Source organism: Aedes aegypti, chromosome 3, assembly GCF_002204515.2.
Source record: "Aedes aegypti strain LVP_AGWG chromosome 3, AaegL5.0 Primary Assembly, whole genome shotgun sequence".
NCBI classification, from domain to species: domain Eukaryota; kingdom Metazoa; phylum Arthropoda; class Insecta; order Diptera; family Culicidae; genus Aedes; species Aedes aegypti.
In genome coordinates this window covers 149,703,382-149,720,350 of record NC_035109.1, presented here as the reverse complement: position 1 = coordinate 149,720,350, position 16,969 = coordinate 149,703,382, and positions in this window count along the sequence as shown.

The window sequence follows — 16,969 nt, the reverse complement described above, 5'->3', positions numbered from 1 at the left end:
AGGTCGGGTGAGAAGGGTACTGTGCGTTTGTGAAGGTAGACAAATTTCAAGTCACAGATAATTTCCGGAATCGGCTATAATGTGGCCACTACATGACGGAATTTTATAAAAATTGCATCTGTGTAAACCTTTTGAGAAACGATTGAATTGGATAACTATTTGTTTTGCATTTGATTAATCCTACAAATGACCATTTTCGGGTCCCGAGACGCCAATTTGTATCTGAACATCTGTACCCAGCTTATGGGGACGCATTTTAGTGCACAATTATGTTGGATTTCTACTGTTCGAAGGTTGAAACGGTTTAGTATACAACAAATCTACAGCCGGTTCTTCCGGGTTTTACGTCCGAATGGCCTCATCAGGTAAATTTTAAACGGTGCAAAACTCTTCATTTATATCAGATCTAAATGATTGATGCAAATCAAAATGATTGTCATTGCAAACAAATAAAGGTAACTTGGCATGTCCCAAAAATAGCCTTTTTTCACCCGACTAGACCCAGTGACTCACCGGAATAACTCCAGCCACAGCAATATTTCCGAGTTCCTCTGGCCACTTCCAGAAACTAGATATGTGGGCTAGTGAACTGACAAAAAAGCATTTAAATCCGACAAGAATTCGATGGAGTGCTTTGCGAAGACCCAAGCTGTCCGATTCATTTTCGCGCGCTCGGAGTGTATTTCGGTGGCTTCGTTCGTTTGCCCAGTGCTTTGTGAAGACCAGATCAGTCCGATTCATTTTCTCGCGCTCGGAGTGTATTTCGGTGGCTTCGTTCGTTTGTCCAGTGCTTTGCGAAGACCCAAGCTGTCCGATTCATTTTCGCGCGCTCGGAGTGTATTTCGGTGGCTTCGTTCGTTTGCCCAGTGCTTTGCAGAGGCCAGAGCAGAGTGCGTGGTCTTTTGATTTGGTTGCGTTTTCCGATGGAACGCGCGACGGAATCAAAACAAAGCGTGTTCGGTTCGCGTCATTCGAGTGCGGACAAAAAAAAAACGACAATAGTGCGTGGTCTTTTGATTCGGTTGCATGTTCCGGAAGGACGCGCAACGGAGTCAAGACCAATCGTGTTCGGTTCGTGTTGATCAAGTGCGAAAAGCTTCGTGTTCATCCGAGGACGAAGTACTGGTGCGATCGTTTCATGCTTATGATAATTCATAGGCCAGGAGAAGTGGATGAACTTGTCATTCATTTTCTGTCAAATCTCATACAAAATCTACTTTTTCTCTGACAGAAATTCACTCTAGGTGAACCACTTCCCCTGGCCTATTTTTATCGTTGCTATAAGTAGCTTTCATTTTATTTTCAAACAAGCTATGAATGGTTCGTCACTACAAGTGTCGACTTTTTCGCGTTACATTCAAACTTAATATACCATTATGTTTTCGTCATTGATCAAAATAACCTTTGAATAGTTCGACATTATGAATGTCGACGTAAGACATTTTTTTGTTGCAACGTAACTTTTTTTTTTAATTTTATTTTAATTTTCAAACATACTTTGAATGGTTCGTCATTACATGTGTCGACAATACCCTTATTTCTGTTACATACACTTTCAAAACACGCAATCCTTTCTGTCTTCGTCATTACCAAAAATAACCTCTGAATAGTTCGATATTATGAATGTCGACTTTTTTCATAATTTCTCTCAATATAATTTTACTGCGATACAAAAAATGCAACACTAGTTTTAAGTTTCGTATTTTCCCTCCTAATCCATGGATCGCATCACCGACCAAAGGTGACTCCCAGATCTTTTTCCTTCCTCACTAATCAACCTGTCCCGTGATGATTGTGGAGATGCAGAGGTATTCTCGGTCTTTAGAAGCAACGATCATTACACAATAACGTTCCTTACCCTTCCCAACTGACTGTAAGGACTTGGCCGGCGCCGTTATTGATCAATAATATGAGAGCTGCTAAAATTGCACTTCGAGAATATGCGGAAAATCCCATCCCTTATTCATTTGGATCGAAGTGCAATTCTTACCGGTTCGGATCAATCACGGAGTAGCAACCATTGACATGTACAGTCAGTCTATGCTATGCTATGCTTAAATCCGACAAGAATTCGATGAGCAGTGAGGGTTTCAGTATTTTTGCTTTCACTCAGGCCTATACTGGATAAATCAAACTACTGCAAGTTAGTCATGGTGTTGAAGCGAATAGAGCAAAAGATTTGACCATCACATCACTATTTTTGCCATATCAAGAAATGCTTGCACTAAATTAGAAAGAAAGCTATCAAAAATTGTCACAAGAATTCCAATCCAGGAATCAACTGTGCATGCTGACATCATTAAGGCTCATCCCAACTGTCCTGACAGACAAAAATTTTCTATGGACCCATGCACGGGTTCATTGAGCGGTGCCGAATTCACTGGTTTCCATGGTCACATAAATAACACGGCACCGCTAAAACGTCAAATAGTGAACCCGTGCATAGGTCCATAAATGCTCAAGAAATGTCAAAACTAACTGGATTCATTTCTACTAGCTAACATTTAGGGACGAATGACCTTCGGGTTAAAGTCCCTCTCAAACAACAACAACAACTAGCAAACAATCGATCAAGGATTGAATACTAGGATTCAATCCTTTCATACACGTGGCAGGATTCATTGCATGCCTGGATTGAAACAAAATATGCGCGCGAAATAAATCTTGCTCCGGTGGTATTGAATCTCAGCAGCTCTTAAAGTGGGATTTTTTGAAGACTGGAATGCAGCGTGGGCGGTCATGCTGCAGCAAGGGACCCAGCAGAACGTGGAACGTTATAGACGGAAACGGCAATAGCAGTTCCGCCTCTTCCTGGAGAAAAAATGCCGTCTGGAGGAGACGGAGTGCGAGGAGATGGACAATGGAGTAAATGCCTTCGTCAGTACTGTTTTTTTTTACGTGGAGCGCAGCGAGGTGGACGGATCAAGTGCGCATCGATAAAGAAATAAAGAATTATGTTTCCATCGTTCAACAATAATAAGTCGTATGAATAAACTGAGCCAAGGGGGTGGTCACTCTACGCAGTGTATGCCTTGCGCTGCTTTGGCACATTTCGGCGTACTACCGACACAATTTTTTGTTATAGTGTGTTGCTATAAAAACAAAGTGAACTGAAAATTTCGCCTCAGCAATCATTGAGTTGTTTGCTATCTGACAAATACGGCATTCGCGAAATTTTCAAATTATTTTCGGATTTAAAAGGAACCTGCTAACATTAAAAAATATTGATTATACATTTATACACTTTTTTTTATTTCAGAACATAGCTATCGAGTGGTACCAAACCGGCAGAGCCCATCGAATCAAACTGAATGTGATGGAATCTGCTTTGTCTCATGGCCTATACCTACAAAATTTATAAAAAATATAAAATTAAAAGGATTCAGCATATGTAAAGAAGCTTCAGCGGTCTTGTCATCACCTAATAGCAAATTTCAAAGCCAGGGAAATGGGAGAACAAATGTAGGGGAATCTAAGGGGGAAAATGAGTCAATGCAACTCTTAAGCGTTACGCGTATACAATTTGGCCACTTCCATTTGATCGGTATGTCAAAAATACTTTGATTACCCTAGTCCTGAAATTGTACTTCTGCTCATCGTGTTCAAATACCCATACTACGGCGAATGCACAAATATGAGCTAAATCTTCTTGGAATTACAGTCAGGTCTCCTTTTAGACACTACCACCACAGACAAACAGACGTAACACTGACGAAATTTCCATCGACAACTCATTTAACGATCATTTCAAATTCGCTATGTTACAAATCTCACCAGAGGCGCGCGCATCGTTTTTCTTCGCGTTTGACGTTTCACACTACCGCCATCTACCGGTCTTGTTGCACGAAACACCTTTTCGTGCAACTTGCTCACCAGATGATGATGGTGTAAACTGGGCGATAATTTTTGAAGAAATTTGTTCTAGGTGTTACGTCTGTTTGTCTGTGCAACCACCCACTTTACGCCCACCGTAATTCCTCGGCTATCTTGCTGTGGGAGGAATGTGGGCGACATCGTCTTTTTATTCTCCATTTACTTAACTTATTGAGCTCTTATTCGCCAGCTTGGGCATTAGTGAGGGAAAAAAAATAGATTCTCGCTCCAGACCACTTTTTGGATCCCATAACAACTGAGTAAAATTTCAGCTCGATCAGTGAAACTATATTTTAGCGCCAGCCGTTCAGAGTTTGTAAGGCATTTAATATGGGAAAACTTACTTTTGCAAAGAAAAATCGCCAGAGGTCGCTCATTGACCTCTATAAAAATGCTGAACACAGACGTCGGTAGGTATTTTTACCATGAAGAATATTGCCGAAGACCGCGAAACATTCTGACACTTGTGAAAAAAGTTATTCAATGAAAACCTGTTGGCAAGGCGACGTTCATTAACACGTTAAGGTGAAACATCTTGGAATACAAAGATGGCCGTCACAATGGCCGCCTTGTGCCCCTACTCACGTTTTCAAGGGCACTAAACTGGAGAAATAGTTGACAAACATTTCTGATCTTCCTATTTTAAGCTTTCTGCTAGTGCACAAAGCCAAAATTAAAAGTTCACTGATGTTGGATGCTTCCTTCGCGAGATTTGTGCCTTTGAAGTTTTAGTGCAATCTCAGAAATTGATTCCAAACTGTTTCACCTTAAGGGGACGGACCTGGTGTAGTGGTTAGAACACACGCCTCTCACGTCGAGGACCTGGGATCGAATCCCATCCCCGAGATAGTCACTAAAAATTTCAGTGACGACTTCCTTCGGAAGAGAAGTAAAGCCGTTGGTCCCGAGATGAACTAGCCCAGGGCTAAAAATCTCGTTAATAAAGATAGAAAAAAAACACGTAAAGGAATAACAATAATAACAAAATTGGGCAAAATTTCCGAATAGTCCATGCATAATAACTTGTTTCACAAGTATCGGATTGCTTTGCGGTGTTCGACAATGTTGTTCATCGTAAAAACACCTATCGATGTATGTGCTCAGAATTTTTTATAGAGGTCAATGGGCGACCTATGGTGATTTTTCTTTGCAAAAATAAGTTTTCCATATTAAATCCCATACAAACTTTGAACGGCTGGCGCTAAAATATAGTTTTGCCGATCGAACTGAAATTTCGCACAGTTGTTATGGGACCCAAATGCAATCCAAAAAGTGGACTGGAGCGAGAGTTCAAATTTTTCATATTACCGTGTCCCAGGCTATGAGGCATCACCAGAGCGAATTCTAATTTGACAGTTGTACTTTTAAGTACATTATATGTATCTGCTTTATCGATTAAATCTATTTATGGATCTGATCCGATGTTACCTGTGAATCACAGGCTGTGATGAAACTTTTCCAACAACGCTTGGCTGTTTTGATAAATCCAGAAATATCAATTTCACAATGTTATACAGCATTTAATTGAAGTTCGTCGATAATGGCTAAGTGTGTAAGAGGTCAGTTTAGCCGTTTATTTACATCTGTTAAAGCCGCCAGGAGTAATCACAGCCGCCATCCCATTGTTTCGACTTTGACATTAGCTTCGCATCTCATGAGCAGGCGCGATTACGGTTTGGTGCTGCGAAGTCAATATAATGCTTCAATTTGATTTTCAATCGCAGTTTTCAAGGTTTTTGGATCAGAGGATAAATTCCCAAGCAAGTGTTAGTCGAGAGGTTTTCAAGCTGGTGCGAAAGTAACTTTTTGTTATCAGCGTGAAGAAATGCTCGGTAATGTCGTTCACCAGGAAGAAAAAGCCAATTCTCTGGAATTATTATTTTTTATTTAAATTTATTTAAAGGACGAACGTTGTGAACGACCTCTGAGTTAAACTTTCGTGAACACTACAGCACAGACAAACAGACGTAACACTTAGAACAAATCTCGATCAAAATCATAGTTACAAGGACATGAAGGCCCAATGCTACAATCGATGTGTTTGGCCGACGGGCCAACAGATGGCGGTAGTGTATAAACGTCAAACACGAACAAAAACGATGCGAGCGCTGCGGGTGGTAGGGACGTTCCGATATTGCGAAGTATCGATATTTGATTCGATACGATTATCGAATCAAAGTATCGATACCACCGATAAATTGATTCAAAATATCGATATATCGGAATATCATATGATATATTTGAATGGAGTAAAATCCCTGTATCGCTTAGTGACCTGCCAATTTGTTTGATGAGATTAAACGAAAACAATTGAAGACTCAAATTTATTGGTATTTTGACCGTTATGGACATAAGTTTTGCTGTGTGCGTTTGAAATGCAAATATCAAATGCGGGAGCACCAAACGCGGTAGGGGAAAAGCACCAATTTCCATAACGGTCGTTTCCGGAATTTGCCTGGTAGAGTATCGAACAATACTCATTTTTCAGTTAACGATCGCTTGATGATTCATGATCAGGAAGATCATAATCATGCTCATTCACAAACTAAATCCGTCGGGTAGTCGTTCGAATCTTTCAATTTCGAATGTATCTACCCACGGAAAATCCTTTGCCGATATCGTAGCAGGAAATTTGAACTCCTCCCCTGTTCGTACTATGAGTACCCATTCTACTTGTTTCAAATCAAATGGAAAAATCCTACCGCCACAGGTAACTCCGCTTCTTCGTCTACCGAAAATTCTAATGGGAATTTATCAGATAATGTACCCACTTCAAGTGACATGTCTGCCTCTGATTTTAATTTTCTAACTGAACAATTGAATCTAATGATTGATGCAACGTTCAAAGCCACCACTATGACTGAAGCAGTCCAAGTAGGTGTAAAATTTACTAATCAAATTGTTATTGGATTACGTTTTTCTAATGGATTCAAATAATAATTTAAATATTTTAAATTGGAATGCTCGTTCTCTGAATGGTAAAGAGGACGAGCTGTTTAATTTTCTTATGGTTAATAACGTGCATATAGCAGTTATTACCGAAACGTATTTAAAACCTGGATCTAAACTCAAAAGAGATCCTAACTTTTTTGTTTATCGTAATGATCGACTTGATGGGGCATGTGATGGAGTTGCAATCATCATTCATAGGCGTATAAATCATCAACTGTTTTCATCATTTGAAACTAAAGTTTTTGAAACTTTAGGTGTTTCTGTTGAAACACAGTTTGGTAAATATACTTTCATAGCTGCCTATTTGCCTTTTCAATGCTCTGGACAGCAAGTTAATTTGCTCCAAACTGACTTGCGAAAATTGACTCGCAATAAGTCAATTTTTTTTGTCATTGGTGACTTTAAGGTGAAGATAAATCGAAGCCAAACCACCAGCGAGTGACCAATCGATTAAGTTTTCAGCTCAAACGGGTGTTCGGTTCTCCAGATCCGTGCTCTTGAAAATTTGAGGTTTGGCCTCGATTTATCTTCACCTTAATGCCAAACATCGGTCATGGAATAATTCTCAAAGTAATTCCAACGGCAGAATTTTATTTGATGAGTGCTCTTCAGGATATTTCTCAATTCAATACCCTGATAGTCCTACATGTTTTTCCTCTTCTAGAAATCTATCTACGATTGATTTGGTCCTAATCGACTCTAGTCATCTTTGTAGCCAACTGATTACTCATGTTGATTTTGATTCTGATCATGTCCCTGTTACATTTCAGATATCCCATTAAGCGATTCTCAATCCTATCAGCTTCACTTTCAATTATTTACGAGTCGACTGGAATATATATATATGAAACGTATGCTGACTCTAATCTTGATGTTAACATTTCTTTAGAAACTAAACTTGATATTGACAATGCTCTTGAAACTTTAACAAATTGCATTGTTGAAGCCAGGAGCATTGCAATTCCAAAATTTGAATCCCTGATTATAGACGATGATCTTAAACTCTTGATCCTTCTTAAAAACGTGAGGAGAAGGCAATTTCAACGCACTCGCGATCCTGCTATGAAAATTATATGGCAGTATTTGCAGAAAGAAATCAAGAAACGTTTTGCTCAATTAAGAAACAAAAATTTTGAAAATAAAATTTCTCAATTGGACCCTGACTGTAAGCCTTTTTGGAAATTATCTAAAACTTTGAAAAAACCTCAGAAGCCAATACCGGCATTGAAAGAGGAAAACAAATTATTACTAACTAATTTCGAAAATTCTCAAAAACTTGCTATGCAGTTTGAAAGTGCGCACAATTTTAATTTAGGACTTACTAGTCCAATTGAAAATCAAGTTACTCAGGACTTCGAAAATATTCTTAATCAAGAGAACGTTTTCGAAAATTCCTGGGAGACTGATTTGGAAGAAGTGAGAACTATTATTAAAAAAAAATAAAAAAAATTGAAACCTCCCGGCGATTATGGAATTTTCTACATCCTCATCAAGAAACTTCCAGATAGTAGCTTATCATTTTTAGTTGATATATTTAACAAATGTTTTCAGTTGGCATATTTTCCTGACAAATGGAAAAATGCTAAGGTTGTTCCAATTTTAAAACCAGACAAAAATCCTGCAGAAGCTTCTAGCTATCGTCCAATCAGTTTGCTTTCCTCCATCAGTAAACTTTTTGAAAAGATTATTTTGAACAGAATGATGGCCCACATCAACGAAAATTCAATTTTTGCCAATGAACAGTTCGCATTCCGCCATGGACATTCGACCACTCATCAACTTTTACGTGTAACAAATTTGATCCGTTCCAACAAATCTGAAGGCTATTCTACTGGTCTTGCTCTTCTAGACATAGAAAAAGCATTCGACAGTGTTTGGCATGAAGGTTTGATTGTAAAACTAAAAAACTTTAATTTTCCAACATACATTGCTAGAATAATTCAAAGTTATCTGTCAAATCATACACTTCAGGTTAATTATCAGAACTCCAGATCTGAAAGACTTCCTGTAAGAGCTGATGTTCCTCAAGGCAGCATTTTGGGACCAATATTATACAATATTTTCACATCTGACTTACCTGAGTTACTTCAGGGATGTCAAAAATCTTTGTTTGTGGATGACACAGGCCTCTCCGCCAAAAGACGAAGCCTACGTATCATCTGTAGTCGATTGCAAAAAAGTTTGGATATTTTTTCCAAAAATGCAAAAATGGAAGATTTCTCCTAATGCTTCCAAAACTCAACTAATAATATTCCCACATAAACCGAAAGCTCTTTATTTGAAACCTTCAAGTAGACATGTTGTCACGATGAGAGGGGTTCCAATAAATTAGTCAGATGAAGTTAAGTATCTAGGGCTCATGCTAGATAAGAATTTAACTTTCAAAAATCACATTGAGGGCATCCAACCCAAATGTAACAAATATGTAAAATGAGCGGTTCCATTTGAATTCGAATGTCGGTTTACTTTTGTATTTTTTGATTTGGATGAAATTTTGCACATGCTTTCTTTATGCCCAAAAATGCCTTTTTGAATCATCGGCTCGCCATTTTGACTCTAGCCTTACTTTTGAGAAGGGCCTAAAAAAAATCCTTATAAAAAAAAATAATCAAAGATACGATTTTTGAGAAAATTGATTTTTAAGCTTTATTTTCGATATATAAAAAATTACAACATTTTTTTTACGGTGTATATTTTTTTTCCAGATAGTCCCAACAATAACCTAAAACTTTGCGGAAGGCACCAAACTGATCGGACAAACCGTTTCTAAGTTATAATTTTTTGAAAATTATTAAGGATTTTATTCTTAGGCCCTTCTCAAAAGTAAGGCTAGAGTCAAAATGGCGAGCCGATGATGCAAAAAGGCATTTTTGGGCATAAAGAAAGCATGTGCAAAATTTCATCCAAATCAAAAAATATAAAAATGAAATTTGGGAAAAAAGTCGTCATTTTCTGTGGAACCGCTCAAATGTCTCTATCCACTTATTAATAGAAAATCAAGAACAAGCTTTTGATATTCAAACAAATTTTCAGGCCAGCCATGTTGTATGCTGTTCCAATATGGACTAGCTGTTGTAATACCAGGAAGAAAGCTCTGCAGATAATTCAAAATAAAATTTTGAAAATGATTCTGAAGCTTCCTCCCTGGTATAGTACCAATGAGTTACATAGAATATCCAATGAAACATTGGAACAAATGTCAAATAAAATAATTAATAATTTCAGGCAAAAATCGTTACAATCTTCTATTGCCACTATTGATGCGTTATATGTTTAGGTTATGTTAGGTTAAGTATATTCAAAGCGTTGTTTTTTCTCTTATTAGCAAGTGGTCACCTGTAAAAAATCTGAACTGTTACGGCAAATGAAATGTAATATGTTGTTAACAAAATGTTAATAAAATCTTGAATTTGTTTTACCAAATTAGGATTATAGTGTTGTCTAATAACACAGAACACCTAGATATAAGAAATGAATGTAATGTTTGGAATGATACAAATAAAGAAATTATAAAAAAAATGCAAAAAGCGGTGCAACATAACCTCAAGCATTGTGCAACACAGAAGAGTGAGTCCAGTTCTAATTCCAGCAAATTTCATCGGAATACGTTGCAGATATTCGATTATTCATACTTACCATGAACAGCTGACCTGATGGGTGCTAGATTTGAGTAACAAAGCTTTTCCAGACCAGACAATATTCATCACCGTTGAAGCCACGCCCGTTTTGGCTGACATGTTTTGCAGAACAATGTTTTTATTATATTTTGACGAAATCTCAGTAGAAATTGTTTTTACCCAAGGCTCGTTATTCAACATTACTGATTTTTTACTGAAACTGAGTTTGTTCGGTAAAGTTTAAATGTTACAATGTGTTCAGTACAAGTGACTACCGTTTTCAGTAAAATACGAAAAAGCTTCGCTGAATCTCAGTGATTTTCATTGAAAAAGCTGAAAACCCGGTATTTTTTGTGTTTTACGGTTCAAACACCGTAAAAATTACCGAACAGAGAAAGCGCGATTGAGTGTGTACGCACGAAACGAGCCAGTTAACTCCATGTTTGTTTTGTTTAATTTGTACTATCAAATGTTCGACTTTAATGTTATTTATAGAGTATTTCAAAATCGAGTGACAATTTTTTATGAATAGGTTTAAGTGTTCGTGTAGACTAATGTGTCAGATGAATGTAACTCTAATAATAATAAATAATAAAAACATAATAAATAATAAACGAATTGGCATAAATTCTATTGATCAGTTAAGTTAAAAGAACGCAATTGCAAAGTATATGTAATGTTTAGCTTTTCGGTAGTTGTTAAACTTACACTCGGCTGGTAAGCCGTAAACCACGATTCATAATTAAAAACAAGGATACTACCCGAGCAAAGTCGAATAACAACCGCATAACATAGTGATAACAAGATGTACATCATGATTTCATTTTGTTATTTTTTGTTATCAATACGAAGACTCTTGTTATCAACGAATTTTGAGCTGTCAGATCGAGGATGCCACCGACGGGTGAATGACGTCAAATATTTATTATCATAGTTCGATCTTCATAACTAATTGATAACATAATGAGTTATCAATGAAGGAAATTGGCGGGATAACAAAACTTGTTATCAATGTGTTTCCAATGATAACACAATGAGATATTTATATGATATCTTTAGTATAAACTTTTGTTATCACGTTTGTTATGTTGCCTGCTTATTCAACCAAAATGAAAACAAACTATGTTATCAAATGCTTGTTATCGGATAACACAACTTGTTATCTTTTTGTTACCCAACTTTGCTCGGGTAAATTATCAAAACATGATTATTAATAGGTATCTATTCAGAGATATAATTTTATACGAATTACAGTCAACTCTTCACATCTCGATATTGAAGGGACCATCGAGATTGGGAAAGATCGAGACAAAGAACACATTTGTAATGAACACTAGTTTGAAAACCACTGGAGAGACCGAAATATAGAGGATATCGAGATACGGAGAGTGAAAATGTAAGCAAAATGAAGGGACCGAACAAACCATCGACGTAGAGAGAGATATCGAGATGTGGAGAGTCGACTGTATTTGCAACTTTCACTTTCGAAGGTATTTTTTCTATAAATTCTGTACTTCAATTAGTATAATCTAATTCACGTTCTCTGTTAACATTTCATAATCCAGTTCCAATGTCAATGATGTCAAACAGTAGTTTGGGTGTGGATTTCCATGTTTTTAGCTACCCATTATCAAAGTTACCCCAAAACCGAAAATCGACTTTCGATTATATAAAAAAATATGAATTCATTCAAAATAAACCGTTATGCAATATTTCAATAGCAATCGATAACATATAACAGTACCTATTACAAAAATATAAAATAAAAATCCTGAAATCAGAATGCAGAAATATTTAGATATTATTCCGAAAAACTATCAAAGTGACCCTGTTTTACGATACCAATATATGGATTTTTGTAGTTTTCATATTTTTTCTTCAAAACCAACATCAAAAGCTTACAGATGACGTAAAATAATACCGCTGGCTTTATTATTAGATTTTATACACCAGGACTGAAAAAATTGAGATTGTTATGTTGAGAAATGGAATTCGTAAGTAATTACAAAATGAAATCGGCTCCGTAACATCTCATAACGCTTGAGCCTGTATATAAACAGTTAGTAATGGTGAACTTTTATAAGATTGGAGATTATATGTGAGAGCATTCCAAAACGGTTTTAGGTATTGAAACACTTAGTTGATGTATTAAAATTACTAATTTTCACGATTACGCAGTCAAAAAGACGTAACTCAAAATTTCGTCGTGTTTTTTTATAATAGCGATAAATGGAGCACCAAATGAGTGGTGAATAAGCCTGCATGGAGTCGGCTAAATATCTCTTGAGCGACCATTTTTCAACAGGAAATCAGATGGCACACGAAAATTGTTTCTGCCACAACGATTAGTTACACCGATTATATAACTAGGTACGCATGCTGTGATTCTCACGCCAATTTCACAGTCCAAAATCAATCAAGCAGGGTTGCATCCTTTTGTTTGAAATTTGACTTACAGGCATTTCAACAAGTTTAAACTCACTCACTTGATGCAGCATTGTCTGACTTCAATCCAACCCTCGCGTAAATATTGTTCTTAGAATCCCACTTACCGGAAAGATTATCCTTTCGAAGCGTATGCTCTGAAAATTGCTAATTTCCTGTTCCAGACACCACCCTTCCCAGTTGAAATAATCCGCATTATGAACATGTGGGCTTTTCACCTTCCCCTAACTGTAACATATATTTGGTAGCGTCGCTCGCATCAAGAAGTCACCCCTCCCAAATTAGAAACCAATTTGTCACTTTGGTGCTGCTCTTTTTTTTTAATAAAACTGTCATAATTTTTTCACGCCATAATTAGAATCTCAGTTACTGTTTCATAAACGAGATGAACGAGATGTCCAATTTAGGGAGTTTATTCCGATTGGGTGATTCGCTGTATGATTTATTCAATTTTCACAGAGGTTACGATGTTTAGGTCTTTGGCAAGTGTTTCAACCATCACAAATGGATTCAACGTGTATTATGTCACTGAGATGTCAGGTGCATTATTTCACATTGTCGTCCCTTCGGTATTTAGTGACAATTAAAGCGGCAGGAACAGTAGTCTCTGTACTGAATCAAAGTAGGGTGCAGAGCTACTTGGGCACTTTCATGAGGGGTTTTTCTCTGCCGAATTGTCTGAAACCTTGCAATAAGAAGCGCTTCAGTACGACACATATTGTGGCCAAATATGAGCTTTGTAGCTTTCGAAAAACCCCTCTGCCGAAGTGAATCAAAAGTACCAAGAATAGGATCCGGCTCCCTACCTATATATTTCTGAAAAAAATAATAATGCACATTGGTCCACGGAACGAAATTAAGTGGAATAAATTAATAACTTAGGGGCCCAGATAGCCGTAGCGGTAAACGCGCAGCTATTGAGCAAGACCAAGCTGAGGGTCGTGGGTTCGAATCCCACCGGTCGTGGAACTTTTCGGGTTGGAAATTTTCTCGACTTCCCAGGGCATAGAGTATCTTCGTACCTCCCACACGATATATGCATGCAAAAATGGCCATTCGCATAGTAAGCTCTCAGTTAATAACTGTGCAAGTGCTCATCTGAACACTAAGCTGAGTAGCAGGCTCTGTCCCAGTGGGGACGTAACGCCAGAAAGAAGAAGAAATTAATAACTTGAAAAATATAAGTGTCAGTGTTTTGGTGTCTTTTGAACATTTGTTTGTATGGTCAAGGCACGTTATATGCAAAAGTGTCCTAAGCGCCAAATTTCTTATTTTTCGAAATTCGCTCTCAAACTTTTTTATTTCAAGAGATAGCACAATAAAATGTTCTACAATATTGTAGACTATTGAAAATGAGAAAACATTCTAGAACATCAGTTTTTTCATAAGGTACCGTGGGGTAAGTGGATACAGAAAAATCAATAGTCAACTTCATTGTTATGTACAGCTAAAGTTAATAATATAATAATATAACTTTTTTCTATGCAAGACAAATGAGGGACTATTATACTTTAAATCGTCAATTATTTTGATTTTTCTGATTGTTATCTATTGAGCATGAAGGACTTGAAATTTTGCGCCAAATGATCCACTTGCCCCACCATGGTGGGGTAAGTGGATCACCTATAAAAAAAAACTCTATTCTCAAAACAAATGTGAAGTAATCATGTATAGTAGGAATGATATTACTGTCATTCTTGTTATACGTGCTATGTTATATATTTTGATAGCTTTAAAATAAAAAAAATCTTTATTTTATCAAAATATTATGAAAAATATTTGGGCATTAGTTTACACTTATTCGAACAAAAACAAACACTGTAACTAGAATATTTTGGAGGAAATTCATCCATTTTATACACCTGAGTTATACAAAAGAATTGAGGATGATTCCTAACGATGTTTTCGAAAGACACTCTTAGTTTAAAATTTTTAATTACATTTACTTTTGTTTAACATACTGAAATCTTTTTATTCTATTTATGGAAATACTTGTCTAGAACAATCGATATGGTCAAAAATCGTACGATAATATGCTTGCAGATGGAGAATTTGTATATCTTGCTCTTTTGCATTTCAGTTTAGAAAAACCTAGAAAAATGTTGTTTGAATTTTTATCGACAGAAAACATCTTTAAAATGAATTGATTTTTGCAGTCAACAAGTTTGTTTGTGTTAGTGCACGTGTAGTATCAGTTTTGCAGTAGTTTCAGTGTGTACGTGAGAATATAACGTAAAATGAAGCAAAGGTGTGAAAACATTCGAAATATTAAAGTATTTATTCATATTACGGACGAATGATCCACTTACCCCACTGCTACACTTCCCCCACGGTACCTTATCTAATAGTTTCGGAAATTTAGGTCAGTTTAGAATTTTATGGTCAAAAACGTTGTTTTTCTCAATACTAACGAAAATATCAAATTTAAAGGCCTACTATGTTCTGAAAAGTTTTAGATATGAGCAACATGCACATTGTCTCTGAAGACGTCATGCCTCTAAAATTTTCCTGTGAAAAATTATATGCGTTTTTTGTTGTTCCACTTTTTTTCATCCATTTTTTCAAGCGTAACATTTTAAAATGGCGCAAGTGAAATCAAAAACTTTTCCCACTACTTGAATAAGCATATCTTAAAGTGTATTTTAAGAAACTTTAGTGAAGGTATTTTTTTTTAATTTTTTCTAATAAATGCGTTATGAATTATTCCTTAAAATTCCTTAGAAAACAAAATTTTCCACCTTTTTGAAATTCAAATACAATTACAGTCGATTCATTTATGATAAAATTATAAATAATGAATCATTCTTAGCGTGGACAAGAAGATTGTAGATTTTTATAATAACAATAGATTCTAATAGCCTCCTAAAATGGACGCTGAAAAATGCACGAGCGCAAAGATAATCTATAGCTCATTACCACAGCCGATTAAGAGTAACAAAATGTCACAGTTTCACTTAATAGGTGCATACTGGCTGGCAGCGAGTCACTTCTTAGTGACTTAGTCACTTTTTTCAAGAATTCAGGGGAATGTTTCGTAAAAATTTCCTCACAGAAAATGTAAAGTAATCTGGGAAAAGTTTTGGAAAAGATTCTGGCACAACTTAGGAAGCGACCTTAACCTGAATTTTCTGACCAAAATATTTGAATAAATTTTGGCGAAAACCAGAACCATTATCTGATAGACCTGCTGAATAAACTACTAGTAACCTTTCTGCAGCAATTTGTGACTATAGAAGGAATCTGAAACCTAATTTCTTGAAGAACCTCATTAAAACTTCTCCAGAAGTTAAGCCAGAGACGGTTAGGAGTAAAAGCAAAAAAAAAAACTCTTAGAAACTCGTCCAGGACTTTAAAAACTAGTATTAGTTCTGCTATTAAAAATTAGAAAGAACATTAGATATTCAACAAATAAGCTATACATTTTTTCATTGATCAACCCTGTTTTTGTGGAAAAAAGGGTTTAATGTTACAGAAATTTTGCTACAAATTTAGTCTTAGTTTCTATGTTTTGTTTGTTTTTGAATTTTGCATTTTGCCTGGATATTTTTTCAGAATATTCTGAAATTCATGCACGATTTTGTACACAAAATTGGAACAAAGTTTCTTAAAATACACTCGATGATATGCTTATTCATTGATTACACTTGCGCGATTTTGAAATAATACGCTTGAAAAAAAATGATGACAAAAGTGAAATCTCAAAAAACGCTCAAAATTTTCATATGAAAATTTTAAAGGTATGACGTCTTCAGAGAAAATGTGTATTTTATATAAAACTCTTCAGAACATAGTAGGTCTGTAAATTTGATATCGAAATTGCTCCAGAGGTCCAACAAATGGTGCTTGGGATTAGTCAATCATTCTTTTTTTAATTCTTTATTAGTATAATTCCAAACATTACATTTGTTTCTTATATCTATGTTATATCTGTGTTAGACAGCACTATCATCCTAATTTGGTAAAACTAAATTAAGCACTAATTAACATTTTTTAATAACATATTACATTTCATTTGCCGTAGCAGTTACGAATTTTTACATGTGAATTGATTTTACCAGCTTATAAGAGAAAAAAAAACGCTT